Genomic DNA, 15,548 nt, shown 5'->3' with positions numbered 1-15,548 from the left:
CAAGACGGGGTTGGGTAGCATATCTGTACCACTTAAACGGACCTTACGCATTGTATTCTCCTGCCGCACTTGAAGATGGGGCTGCGCATCAGTTCAATGCGCCCTAACATATATTGACACTCTATCTGATTTGAGCTACATGCATCTGTTGAAGCTTCCTATAAGAAGCAAACTTTCCACTTATGTATCTACCTGCTACTTGATTTGACCTTTATGTATTTGTCGAAGTTCCCTACAAGAGGCGAACATTCCACTTATGTGTATATATGCCCTCCATATCTACCGGTGGTAGCTCCTCATAACACGAGGCGAGCGTATCCTAGTATACGTTACTCATTGTGCATATTGTGACTCCATTTCTACCTGTTGCAGATCTGCATAGCATGTCATGTGGTGAGCTTTTTTAAGCATATGTGCCAATGCACTTCCATGTAATCAACTGCACTCCCCTGGCCTTTGTACACCAGGTATGCTACTCTCTGTGCTGCACTTACTGCAACCACCTTCCTATGTTGAGTGCCAAGATGCCCGAGGGTGGTGCGCGCTATACAAATAAAAAAACAAACCAAACACAGTTTCGATCTGAACCCACCATTGGGATTCCACACCATCCCTGGACCACCAATCCTTGAGACACTGCAGTAAGGTTCTCTGGCGGGAAATACAAAGCCACCTCCATCAACAATTATTTGGAGGAGCTGCATTGGAACCCCCCACCCTTATTTTTCCATGACCATAAAAACATTTCAAAGACCCTTGGAACACAATTGAGCAACGTTTTGTAAAGGGCCAGTGGTGCCAACCTCAAGACACATAGTAAGTACCCTTGGGATGAGTGACATCTAAATGCTGTGTACATTTCTCCATAAAAAGTGAGCTGTAACCTGCTCCCCCATGTTCCATCAAGTGAACACGTTTCCATGAAAGTCAGATGCAATATTCCCAAATATGTGAACCCCCCTCTGCCCGCTTTATGTCCAACTCGCCAAAAAGGGCTCTGTGGTCAGAAAGTGTTATTGAGAAGACACCTGTCCTTTTTTATATTAGCCCAAAAGTAGGAAACCGCTCTAAATGATCCCAGTAATCTGAACAATGCCAGCACAGAGATGGCCGGCAGCAACAGCGGACCAAAGGGTTATCAGCATGTAGCAGAACCTTTGAGATATACATCTTTATAGTGTCAAAAAGCTGCGTTCATAAATATAATAGTAACATTTTGAATGAAGGGGAGTGGGGAAACAATTTTCTTTACACGTGAACTGTCTGATCATGAATATGTTAAAATGTGTCTCCCCCTTTCATGCAATACGTAGATTCACCTTTCCTTAGTTTTTATTTTATAGCAGGCTATTTTAGGCTCCCCGGTCCAATATTGTCTTTGGCTCCACTTGCAGGGACTGTAGACTTATTCAAGCCTGTGCAGTTGGATCGGAACGGCAGGTTGTTGTCAAGGTGGGGTTACTGGGACAAGGACAAAGGTCTGCGTACAGTAGTCTAAACCGGCTTGAACTGGAATGAACAATAGGCACTCATTAACAACCTCATATCCTCATGGGAGTTAAGGTCCAGCGCCTATCGGCCGGATTGGCAGACCGGATATTGTCAAATGATGTCACTACCGGATGTGTGAAAGAGAAGTAGGACTATGTGGGGATGAAAGACTTCATTGTTTTGGCGGGTGGCGGGATAGGTTTGCCAGAAGGCCTAGGTGTAGGATTCTCGAACTTTCTCAGGTCAGTTGACTAGTCCTCTATAAAGATAAGCGGTCTGGAGGGCGTATCAGGTCGGTAAGTTGGAAATCCTTCAGGTGCAGGATGCTGTTTTCATTGACTTGCAAGCCAATGAATAAAATATGTCACTGTTTGCAATCACCTGACATTGATGCGGGAATGTGGTTTTTCCGACGATAACACATGCCGTGATACCTCATGTCCAGGAATTGCTATGGACTAATGACTAATCGCCAAATTAAATTGATATGGGGAAAGAAGACATCCTTGATGGGTGCCCTTCACAAGTCAAAAACCTTGAAGACAATGCTATTAACAGAAACCCACACAGAAAACCAGGTGTATGCAGCCTTAAATAGTCTCATAAATAGGGTAAGAGTTGACCATAGATAGGTGTAGGAAAGCTATTTTCACCGCACATGCGCTAAATCTTTTTCTACGTCAATACTAATCACAGCACCTGGACCAGGACCGTTCTTATTGAGGTGGATTAAGCCAAGCAATTTGCTCAGAATACCATACCTCTGATGCCCTTTAATGAAACCTCGTTGGATGAGATGGATCAGTCTTGGCATCAAAGCATCTAATCTCAAATCAACAATCTTTGACACGAGTTTCACATATGCATGAAGCGGTGATATTGGTTTAAAATGAGCACAGGGCATTGGGGTTGTTGGTTTTATGACTCCCTGCAATGGTGGCCTCCGTCATGGTTTTTGGTGGCGCGCCATGTCATCAGATATCATGAAAAACCTCAAATGCCGGCAATACGGCATGGCCAAATGTATGATATATGTCTATTGGCAGTCCATCCATACCGGGACAGGTGTTAGGTCTCATGCATTTCAAAACCACCCCTATATCCTCTATTGATATTCTGGGATCCAGGAACTGCTTGCTGCCCTGGTCCAAGCTGCGAATAGCAAACTCAGAGACAACTTCATCCAATACCTTTAATAATCCAAAGATGCCATGCCAATATCTACATTACATGAACTGGAACATCTGTTTACTTCTATAATGTAATCAACTGTACTCTTCTCTTCCAGCCTCCCTAGACAGGTTGCTAAGAGTTTTCATGCATGTTTTCCAAATTCCCAGAATGCTTATCTTCCTCAGATCCCTCATTCAAATCAGTATAGATTTTGATAATACCGCCGATAGAACGAACACATCCCACATTGCACAACATACACTTTTTCAGTCACCATGGTTTCAGCCCCAGCGCATGTTTATAGAGGATTTAGTCCACAGATGTGTGCACATGGCCAGGTGAAATTGCCTAGTTTCACACCTACAACTAAATCCAGAGAGTTGCCTGACAGAAGAAAATAATTTGCCAATCGATACAGTATGGGCACGAATGAAAAGTATAGTCTTGGTCAAAGGGAGATTTAATCTCCATGTGGACACCGATTGAGGGAGTGTTTGAATGATAAACACATCTTCCTTCCCTGCCATATCACACAGGAGGTCTTGTGCAGAATAAAAGCCTCCATCTAAAATGATTGTTACCCCAAAACATCACTCTCAACTCCTGAGTTTGGGGCACAGACATTAGCCAGCTTTAATGGGGCCCCCTCCAAAAATACCTCATCCAGCAATAATGACTTTCAGGGTCCACTTTAGTGTGACTTATTGAGTAGCGTGTAGTCATGCAGGACAGGTTCGACGGCCAATGGATTTTTGTATACATAGCAACTAGAGAGACCATGGCTATATCTTTCATTCACAATATAATATTTATTGTCTTCTAGCAAATGGGGTTCTTACTGGAGGACTACAGGCCCCTTCAGTTTCTACAGGCACTTCAAACCCAATTTGAGCCTGACTGGGGTATTGTTCCCCTTCACATTCCAAGAGATCAGCCTAATACCCGCATCCATGTTCAAAGTGACTAAAAAGCCTAGCTCTTCAGGTTCGCTACGTTTGCTCGGGAAGCCTGGTCCTGCCGGAAAAAATATAAGTTATAGAGGGAAACTTAATGTACAATAAAAGGATTTCCAATTGGGCAAGTACAGATTGGCCTTATAGTAGTTGGCCTGCAAATATACCTGTTTTTGGCACTCTGGATGATGGGGCTTTATTGTAATCATGACGTTATTGTAGTGATTATGGCAGGTCTTTCTTTTTTCGCCACCAAGTTTATTGGGACAGTGTCTTGTCTGTAGCTTTTTAGTCATTTGTGATCATTGGAAATGTAATTGTACGTTGTGGATTACTGCAAATCTCAGATGTCCATTAGCTGATTAGTTATTAACCAACCAATGAACTGTCTACAAGACAAATTAATTGAGACCTTACAATATAGTGTTGATTACTAATGCACCTTAGCAACCTATTTGTTGTGCACGCTTAAAAATAGAATTACGTGGTTTTACACGGTCATATCAATCTATTTTTTCCATTTTATTTATTTATTTATTTATTGAGCATTTGTTTTAGGCGCCTATGCAAAAAAAAAATGGGGAGGGAACAAGGGGATTAAATAATAATGGCAAAAAGACTGCAAATTTACAATCATGGTCCTACTAGGCCTTGTGACATTCGGACATACAGGTGCAGTGAAGGGAAGTGCAGGAGATAGGGGACGGGGGAGAGAGCACAGTAAGGGAAAGTGCTGGTGAGAACCCGGGATGGAACTGCCAAGCGGTAGGGGAGGAAGCTGCAGGATAACTGCTAGGGTGGAGGAATCACAAGGATGGGATGCACGGCTGCCAGGTCGGGGGCCCACAAGGGCAGTGCTGGGGGGGGTGGGTTGGTGCTGGTATCGACTAGGCAGGAGTGTGGTAACCTGTGAGATTCATGAAGGTCCTGGCCGTCAGTCTCAGCGGCAGTGAGGTGATTAGCAGGGAAGGGAAAGCGAGAAAGATGTCGAGAAAATCATAGTTTTGAGATGTTTTCGAAACTTAAGGAGGTCCGGGTCAAGTCTGAGAGGGGCAGGGAGACTGTTCCAGAGAGAGGCACCAGCCGAAGAGAGAGATCTGCCCCCACTGTCTGCTTGGAGAAACGTTTGACAAGCAGAGAGTGGGAGTTAGAGGGCAGAGGGCTCTAGTAGGGAAGTATTTAGGCAAAGAGAGTTGGACATATCATGGTCCTAGGCCCCAGGAAGCCTTGTTGGTGATGCAGAGGGTGCGCTGAGCCAGTGGAGCAATCTTAGGGCTGGAGACACGGTTTCGAAAATGGCGGGCGCAATCTGCTGAGCGCAGAGTCAACAGACTACCTTGCTCAGGGAAGCAAAAGGGACTGTCCGAGCGGTCGGCAGAGCCTCGACCCCGAGTTAGGGGGTCATTCATAGAAATCGGCTGGTGCACAGAGTGCGCATGTGGCAGTCTGCGCCAGCCGCATGCGCCACAATCCATTTAGGCGCACAGCGTATTCATGGATTTATACATCCATAAACAGCCATGGCGCAGAGTGGTGCAGCGACCCTGCAGAAGTGCCAGTTGCGCCCCTAACCCCGCCGCGTGCACCAAAAACATCGCACAAATCCAGTACATGGCGCAAAGGCTAGTGGACCAGCATACAGCCCCCCAACCACGGAAATGTGTGGAAAACTCCCTGCGCATGCCCCAGAATACATGTACCCCGCTAGCGCTGGGCCAATAGCGTGTAAAATTCCCTGCGCATGCCCCAGAATACACGTACCCCGCTAGCGCTGCGCCAATAGCATGTAAAACTCCCCGCGCACGCCCCAGAATACACGTACCCCGCTCGCCCAAGACCTATCGCATGTAAAACTCCCCACGCACCCCTCGGAATACACGTACCCCGCTCGCCCAAGGCCTATCGCGTGTAAAACTTCACACGCACCCCTCGGAATACACGTACCCCGCTCGCCCAAGGCCTATCGCGTCCAAAACTTCACACGCACCCCTCAGAATACACGTACCCCGCTTGCGCCAGCGAAATCGCGTGTGAAGTTTTACATGCTATTGGCCCAGCGCTAGCAGGGCACGTGTATTCTGGGGCATACGCGGGGAGTTTTACATGCTATTGGCATAGCGCTAGTGGGGTACGTGTATTCTGGGGCATGCACGTGGAGTTTTACACACGATTTCACAGTGTGGGCCCTCCCGGGTGTGCCCCTCCCCCCCTGCCCATGCCCTGCAGGCCGCCCACACCGTAGGGGACCACCCTACACCCCTGGGCATGCCCACAGGCAGACCTTCACCCCTGGGCATGCCCTACAGGCAGCCCAAATGGCAACGTGCACTGGGGAGCCCCGACACATGTCCCCCGCCCCAGTGACAGGCACCTGCCAGCAGGCCCCGGCTCATGTCCCCCACCCCCAGTGACGGGCACCTGCCAGCATGCCAGCAGGCCCCGACTCATGTCCCCCCACCCACACACCCACCCAGCAGTGACAGGCACCTGCCAGCAGGCCCTGACTCATGTCCCCCCCAACACGTCATCACGATCCACAATCATGGGCCTTATGGCCACCCAAATCACACCCCACGCCACCCCAGTCCAAACACACAACCAAGTATTACATCCACCCCACATTAAAATCCCCATCACATGATACATCCCAAATGGCAAGTATGCACATCAACACATTTCCATCACACACACACACAATGGGTGCAAGTGATTGAGAAAACACACATCATGACATGCATGAAACCAAAGAGAGAATACGACACATTGAAGTATGAAATAAAAATGTATTAAACACAAAAGCAAGGGAATGAAATGAAACACACAATAATGGAAATAATAAAGAAAAATCTGCATGTCCAAAATATAAAATAAAAATGTGTGAAAGCAGAATCCAAATCAATCCAAAAGCACATGGGTCCAAAGTGTCTGTCCGTCAAAACAAATCGAAAGTGAAAAAATAAGACAAAACCATTGATCCATGGAACAAAAAAAATAAAAAGAAGTGAAATCCAGTGTTGAACTATATACAAAGTACAAATCCAGGGTCCATGAGCCCAACCATTGAAAGGAAACCTACAAAAAACCCTACCTAATAAACAACTATATACAAAAAAGTGGGGTATTGTCCAAGCGCCCCAAAAGAAATAAAAACAGAAAGGAAACCTAACACTAATTAACTATATACAATGGCGGCGGCAAGTCCTACGGCTCACTCTGTGATGTCCCAGACCAGGGCATCATCGAACTCCATGTCGATGTCCCAGAGGCGGGCCTCTCCCCTGTCCCCGAGGTCTCGCAGGGATGCAGTCATGGTCTGTTCCAACTCCCTGCGAGTTGCCTCCAGGCACTCAGCCCGCCTCAACGCCCTGCACATGGAGAACTCCGCCCTGACCATAATGAGCCATGCCTCTTCCGCCCGCCGCCGCTCTGCCTCTATCCGCTGGCCCAACCGCTGCCACACAGAAGACAGTCCCATTCCAGGGTCCTCCTGTCCTCTGGCCGATGCCTGCCCCTCTGACGTTGATGGCCCGAGCCATCATCGCTCCCACCTTGAGCCTGCTGCGGCCGTCTATGTGCCCTGCCCGATGATGCCGGCACATCCTCCATCTGCTGGTCTCCAGTTGGTGGGGTGTCCATCTCTGCTGGACCTCCGACTCCTGACTGTGGCAGGGATGTGATCTCCACCAAGCTGGCTGCGTTGGTCGGGCCAGATCCACAGGGGGCCCTGGTGGAATCTGGGCCGGAAGACGGCAGGGAGAACGACTGGCGCATAGTCTGCACAGAGGAGGAGAGGGCCGCCAGAGTGCTCGACACATGTAGGAACCCTCCGACCAGGGCCCCTCCCAACTGGGCCACGTTGCCACGCAGCTCTTCGTGATGGCGTGAGTGGTCCCCCCAGGAAGCATGCACGTCATCATGAATGTCACGTGTGCGCAGCACAACACTAATCAGGACGGTCACGGGTCTCCTCGTCCGCAGGTAGTAGAGTACCAGATGATGTGGGCCTCCCCTTACCTGCGGACGGGCCTGGGACGGGGCATCCCTGCTGGTGCATGGTGGTGCAGTCACAGGGTCAGGGACAGTGAGTAGTGGCAGACGCGGCACCAGTCCCCTCGCTCCCGGATGATGGTAATTCCTGGGAGGGTGGCTGGGCCTTGCGTCGCCGGCTGGTGGAGGCATCCCCGCCGCTTTGCTCCACGGTGCCGTCTCTGCCTTCTTCTTCACTCGACGCTGTTTAGAGGGAGACATGGAACACAAGCATCAGGGTACTGTACAATAGTCCCCTAGACAGGAAGCAATAGCACATGACTGGCACTGTCTAACATCACTTTCATCATGTCCCTCCACAACACATGGGTCAATGCAGGCAACACACATGCAGAAACAGGCACGGCACATGTAATCAACATTTGCATCCATGTCCAAGGGCCTCTATTAACATACAATGTTGTCTTTAAACTCACATGCATCATGGGTCATACTGATCCCATGAACACACATCACCGGATGCTCATGCATCTGGCCTCGTACACCACAGACACAGTGGATACAATGATGTCTAGACTGCATCAGTGAATCAACACATCGCCACAGACATGTGTCATGCATCCATGGCGTTTCAAAGTCACACACACGCTACTCAGACACACAGACATGTACACCATACATGTCCATGACAGCAGCACCCATCTCTCACACCCCATCCATGTCCAAGAACAGAGACAGGCATGCATTCATGTGTGCATTCCGCATGCTGCTCCCCATGTTGCATTGTAACACATGCACCATCCATGTGGTTCACGCATGACTGGTCTCACATGCAGCACCATGATGTCACTGCACACACACATCCATCCATGACCTATGTCACACATTCAGGCAAGTAGATGACTACCAGCACATTGTTACATGCCCTGTTTCACACAGCAATGCATGGCCACTTACCGCTCAACTCCAGACGGGTCTGCCTCTGAAGGATCTGGACGTGGAACACTGGGTTTATGCGTCCCAGGACCCTCGTCTGGATGTTGGTCAGGCTGACCCGGCACCCCTCTGCATCCCCTGCCTTCAAGAGGCTCCGGCCCTTGCTGAGGGTCCTGGATCTGAAGTCCTCCCAGCACTTCCGGACGTGTTTGATGTCGCGGGGTGCCACCCCCTCCACATTGATGGCACCCACTATGTCCTCCCAGATCCTCTCCTGTCCTTCCTTGTCGGTACGCGATGGTGTGAAGAGGGCATCATAATGCCCCAGAACTTGCTCCACCAGGATACCAACTTCCTTATCGCTGAAGCTGGTAGCCCTCTGCCTCTCTGGCTGGGGGTCGCCAGTGGTCTCTGATGGTGTTTGCCCCGACCTGGTGTCCCCCGAGGCAGGTGTGGGTGGGCAACTGGGTCCTGGGGCTGGGCTGTGGAACAATGGTATACCAGTCAGGAGTCTTCTGTTCCAGCAGGGGTGGTCACAGCGACTGGACCCCTGCAGATGACTGACGTGCAGGCACCAAATAGCAGGGCACATGGGCAGCAGGCAGGCAGGCAGCAGCAGATGGCAGGTGGGAGCGTGCTTGGGGCTCTGGGGGGCAGGTAAATGGCCTTCTGGGCAGGAGCGTGGTGTTCCGTGTATTGTCGCGTGGCCAGCTTGATACGGAGTGATTTGGCACGTGAAAAAACTGCACGTCAGCATGTAATTCAAGGAATGGCCCTTAGCGCGTAAGCGCATATGTTACGTAACACACGTGGGTGTTTCCCTGGCACGGGTTGAGGGTCCCACGTGGGTTTCCATCACTCTGTACGTGCTTTTCGTGGGAAGCGGTGCGTGTGTTTTCCAGGCATTGGGGTTCACACGCGATTACTTCACAGCGGGTGGGTGTTGGCTCCACGCAGTGCTTAATCTGTAAAAAAATAAGTGCCAGTGCCCAAAAATATTGGCCCCAAAATGCCGGGCGCGGTGCCACCCTCAGCGCAGGCGCCCCAGCCGCGCCAGTTCACTGCTAGACCTACCTAGATCGGCCACCACCAGCCCATCACACTGCTGCTGCTCCATGTCACATGTTTGGCGCTGCAGCAACTGCTGGCACAGGCTAGTAGTAAATACGCAACTAAGACATGCTCCTTCTGTAACTGCGCCTCGATGCCCCCAGGCTGTGTGAGCGCTTTAAAAATGCAAATAAATAAAAAAGCATTCTGTTTCAGTCACTCCAGGAATAGCACCCTCCCCTCACCCCGTTCTTCAGTCACCTCATCCAGGTGTTTTGTGTAATCAATTTACTCAATTTACTCTCAATTTACTCTCAAGCCCTTATCAGTCATCACATCTCATAAATGCATCCCCCTTCACCCTTCCTTCATTGTGTTGTATAACTTGGAAAAAGTAATTTCTGCAAGACATGGGCCTCATTACAAGTTTGGAGGCAGCCATGGTGCTGTTAGCACCATGGCTGCCTCCAAACAGGGCTCCATTACCGGGTTCCTTCAATGAGGAATAACCAGGTCATTCCACCATTGGAGGACCCGGTTATTCCTCCTTGAAGGAACCATTCCCCATTCCCATTTGAGCCCCCATAGGGCTCAATGGGAATGGGGAGGGAGGTTACAACGGGCACATTACAAATGGCCCGTTATTACCTCCCTCTTCCCCTCGTGGGACCCGGAAAAGATGTCTGGTTTTACCAGACGTCTGTTCCGGGTCCCACAATGGGAACCTCGTAATTTCGCATGTCTTAATGAAGGGGTGTTGGTCCCGTACCGGCACCCTTCACTACGGGAGCGCAAGCCTCGTAATGAGGCCCATTGTTGTGAAATCAACGGCCTGTGCTACTTCTGCTTTAGGGCCTCTTTCAACCTTAACACATATTAAAAAGCTAAATATGTTTTGTCACCCAATATTCAGGAGCCAGAGGAGAATGCATATACGGATATCTCCTTCCCACTGACATGTTCTTGAAATACTTCACTAAACTGCGGGGTGTAACAGACACCCACCTCCCTATCTGAGGATTCCTATCTGAGGATTGCATGTGCTCTCATTCAGAGCACATGCTTGGAGCTTACTGTACCCATGTTAAGGGGCCACATCTTGTGTATAAACCACACATCAGGAAAGAAAACATGCGCTGGAATTATGTAAAAAAATGACAGCAAAAGATGGTTGAGAATTATACACGAATACTTAACTAGTGCTTTTATTTATGACGACAGATTAGTGGGCACGTGCACCATGTTTATCCCCGTCTAGTTTCCATGTATGTATCTTTAAGCTTGAAATGGCATTTCAAAAGTTCATCTTTGCATGGGTTTTTCTCGCGAAGTACAGCCGGTTCGGTTTCGGCCCAATATGTGCACCGTTCCGGGTCCCCTCGCTGAAGCTCGTTTGTGAACTAATGAGGCCGATAACATTAAAAGGAAGAATGGAAACACCCAGGCACAAATTCACAGTTCATGTTTCGCTTAGATTAATGCTATCCAGGGTCAGACTGGGGCATACAATTGTCTCGAGTCGGGCTCAGCACCAATGAAAAAGTGGCCAAAGTTGCAAATAACAATTCATTCCTTTTGTGACAGACACTAGTGGGAGCACGTAGAGCCTGTGCCCCGCCCAGTCCTGGGCTTTGCCCGGCCTTGCCTCAATCATTTAGGGTACCTTCCATGGGGCAACCACCGCCACTGCCATGCTGAGCCTGATGATGACAAAAATAGGTGCGCGGTGCAGCGGCCCAACTGAAGGTAAGATTTTAAAAGAAACAGCATATATTTGGGCGGCTGGGGCCCATCACTTTCGAAGTGATGGGCCACAGCCGCCACTCAAAATAAGTTATTTATTTTAAAACTTACCTTCCGTGGGGCGGGGCCCCGGCCACCAGCCACACGGAAGGTCAGGTTTTCAAAGAAAAAAGTAAAAAACATACTTTTGGGCATAATCCATGGGCCCAGCTGCCCGCGGCAGAGTCATCCGACTCAGTCTGCGGCAGCCGCCAGCCCCTGGTCACAGAAATGCACTGGCACTGACTGCAGTCAGCAGCACACTGCACACAGGTCACACAGACAGAAGCCCGGGTGCGGATGGGCCCCTGGTGGGGTCCTGACTCCTGGGCATTCAGGACATCACCAGGGGACCGTGCCGCCACCTGGGCCCCGACCTGGGCCTTCCTTGCCTGATCACTTGACTGTGACAGGCTCAGGCTGCACCGCACACAACAACAAGTGACTTACCTGCTTTGTCGGCTGGGACTTGGTCTCCAGTCGGGCCTTAGGGTGGGGGTGGGGCCGGGTGCGCACACTGGCACCTGCACAAATGAAAAAGCAGGCAGAGGGGGCCCCAGGAAGCAACTAGGCCACACCAGGCAGGGCAGCAGGGCAGGCTGTCTCTTTCACAAGTCAGGACCGACGACGCCACGCCTCGACACCTTCACTTCACAGTAACTCGTGAAATGAAGGTGGCGCTGCGCTGCCTCCTGTGGCAACAACAACACGTCACCATGTAATTTCACTGGCTCAGAAGAACAGCCAATGAAAACAGCACATTCTGTGTTACTATATAGAATGTTTCAAATACTGCATAGTAACAACAGAATGGTAGTTTTCATTGGCTATTGTTTGTAACAGTTTGTTGTTCATTGCTATTGCTGTCCCCTCCCAGGACCAGCCAGCCATGGCCTGCAACCTGCAAGCACGAGAGAGATCGAGATCAGAATGACAAATCCCAATGATTTATAATCGAAGCAAAGTGAAGTGGAAGAACAAACAAAGCAATTGCACGTGCGCTGGCCCCTCATGAGTTCTGGTGCCCAAAAAAGAGTGCCGGTGTTGGGCACTGGCAACCACCCCCACAAATTAAGCACTGGCTCCACGTTCTTCTTCTACACGCAAGGCAGACGGTGAGTCGTACACGCTATTTTTCCCAATGCGGGTGTCCATGTTTGTCGCCTACCCCTTTTTTTATGGGCATACTAGCCTGCATGTTGATCGCGTACGTATTTTTTGTGTTCCTGGCTGCCACAGCATATTGTGTGTGTTTTTTTTACACGCATGTGGGCAACAGGGGTCGCTTATCTCTTTTTCTTGCTTTTCTCGGATGCCTGTGCGTTGCGTGACACGTCTTTTCTCCTAGGGGACCACAGAATGGAACATTCATTGTAGCTGTATATATGTGTTTTTTGTGTGCGCACATTTTTGTAATGCGCAGGCACGCTACCGCCTGCCTTCGTGTGGCGGACGTGTTTAGGCCTGTGCGTGTGTTTAGACATGCGCGGGTTTCCCCTATTCGATTCCATGAATACGTGTGGTTTGTGTGCGTGTGGGCATTCCGTGTATTTCCCTGCAGTACTTCCCCAGTTACGCCTTCTTTTTTCACACGTTGTTCCCCATTCCACGCATTACGCCCCTTGTTCCACCCACTTTTTGGTGTGTGCACTGAAGTTGTGCGCTTTCCCTGTGTGCATCGCGCACGGTGTTCGGGATGTTGCAATGACGTGTGCGCCCGTGTGCGCCACGCATGGGTTTGGCGCACATCCCGAGGAAAACACGCCCAGGGACTTCAATGAATCGCATTTTTTCGCTGTTTTTTCACGCTTGCACCAGGTTGCGCCGAGATTTTCAGCACACGTTTGTTCATGAATCGGCCGCTGAATCGGGTTGAATGGGTAACGACCTGACTTTTTAAGGTGTTTTACAAAGGAGAGGAAGTGGACACGAAGCACCGCAGGTACGAGAAGAGAGATGCGCCGGCATATGAACATCACAAAGGAGAGAACTGAAAAACGATGCTTTATTAAGCCCATAAATTCAGAATTTCAAGCTAGATATAAACCAGAGGCTGTTGGGAGAGGAGGATCCAAGAGGGCCAGCACACCGGTAAATGTGTTTGTTGTTTGGTTTAGGCTCCTCATCAAAACTAGAACATTAAATGCTGGCAATGGACCCGCAGCCAGTAAAGGTGGCTGGTTGCAGAACCAATACGGTACTTGCGCATGAGACCGTGCGGCACAACACACCATATAGAAGCCATCTAAAGTATAAAAGTGAACCCAAGAAGTAGGAGAACAATAAACCACACAGAAGTGAGAATAAGGCGAGGGGAGACACAGTGGGAACACAGTCGGAAACCTCAATTGCAGTTAGCAGGATACACACTTATTAATCACAAAAGAATGCAGTCATATCAGAATAAGAACTACATGAACCCCGGGAACGTAGGGAAGCTGAACTAGGAGCTGTCTGGATCGGATTAGGAACTCAGAAAAGTTCTGTGGTTCGATGTCAGAGGGAGCAAGGAAAAAGGGCTCAGCACAATCTAGACAGACTAAAATGGAGGCGTTTGCCAAAAAAGGAGAGCCAAAACAAGGGCCCAGTAATAGCAATGATGAGCAATGGGCGGAAGGTAACCAGGAGCCTTCATCTGACTGCACAAACGATAAAATACTGGAAGCAATAGCAGCCATGAGAACGTCCATGGAGACCCGTATTGGCGAAATAAAAAGTGATGTGGGTCTCTTACGGCAAGATTTGCGTAACCTAGTGGGCGGAGTAAGTGATCATGAAAAGAAGGTAGAAGAAGTCTCAACCACCTCAAAGGAACAAGAGACAGTTCATGAGCTAAAGGTAAAGGTGCGTCTTCTACAGGATTGTGCAGAAGATGCAGAGGGGAGAGCAAGAAGTAACATCCACATTTTGCAGCTGCTGGAGGGAGAAGAAGGGGGAGACCCAACTAGGTATATAGAGAATATAAGGAGACACTGACCGAGATAGATCTACCCCTCCACCCCCACGTGAGGAGTGAAACGAGGCAGCACTCTCACTTGAAGAGGTGCGAGAGGTTATAACTATGTTGCCCACTGGCAAAACTCCCGGGCGGGATGGCCTACTGGCAGATTTTTATAAGGAGTTTATAGATGAGGTCGCACTAAAATTATTCCAAATGTTAGAGGAGGCATATGAGGTGAGGAGACTACCCCAAAGTATGGAGGAATCCATTATAATCCGGATCCTGAAGCCTGCGAAGGAAGGGAAGTGCTGTGAATCATACCGTCCGATATTGTTAATGAACCAAAATGAAAAGATCCTCATGGCAGTCCTAGCAGAGAGACTGAAAAGAGTAATCGGAATATTAATACACCCCGATCAGACAGGGTATGTTCCATGTAGGGCGACGACAGAAAACCTAAGACGGTTACATGCAATTATTGATAGGACACGAGATTGACTGGAGGAATTGGCAGTGGTTGCATTAGATGCTGTCAAAGCCGTTGATTCCGTCAGATGGGAATGGTTTTTAGCCTCCCTAAGAAGGTTTGGAATGGGAGAGAAGTTCATGAATTGGGTCCAAATACTTTACTCTAGGCTGTTGCAAGGGTGAGGACTGACAAATTCATGTCAGAGTCGTTCCCTACACAAAGAGGCACGAAACAGGGGTGCCCCCCCTGTCCTCAATGTTGTATATTTTAGCCTTGGAGCCTCTAGCTGTATTTTTGAGGAGATAATTTAAGGACACAGGGCTCCACGTAGATGGAGTACACCATGTAATATCATTATATACAGATGACATGCTATTATATGTGCGGAGTCCGGAGGACACTTTAGAGTCATATTTGGAGGTACTAGCAAACTTTGATGAGTCATCAGGAATATCAATCAGCAAGAAGTCCTGTATATTTCCACTGGGAGGCTGGGTGGGTGCAGAAGAATCAAGACTCCTGTGTCTAGGATTGCAATGGAAGGTTGACACATTTAGATACCTGGGAATTGGTATCCACCATGACACATTAGAAACCCATTGGCAGAATACATTACGGGCAAGATCAGGACTGGAAACCTCAATCAGATTTTGGGGGAAACTACCTCTTTCAGTAATGTGTAATGATTAGTAATACACTCGCCTTGACATGGCTCAAGCAATAAATAGGATAGACCTACCTGGATTCTTCTCTTGGTGAACTCTCC

Source organism: Ambystoma mexicanum, chromosome 3p, assembly GCF_040938575.1.
Source record: "Ambystoma mexicanum isolate Mex_15411 chromosome 3p, UKY_AmexF1_1, whole genome shotgun sequence".
NCBI lineage: Eukaryota > Metazoa > Chordata > Amphibia > Caudata > Ambystomatidae > Ambystoma > Ambystoma mexicanum.
The sequence above is the reverse complement of the archived record's forward strand: the minus strand, read 5'-3'. Positions refer to the sequence as shown.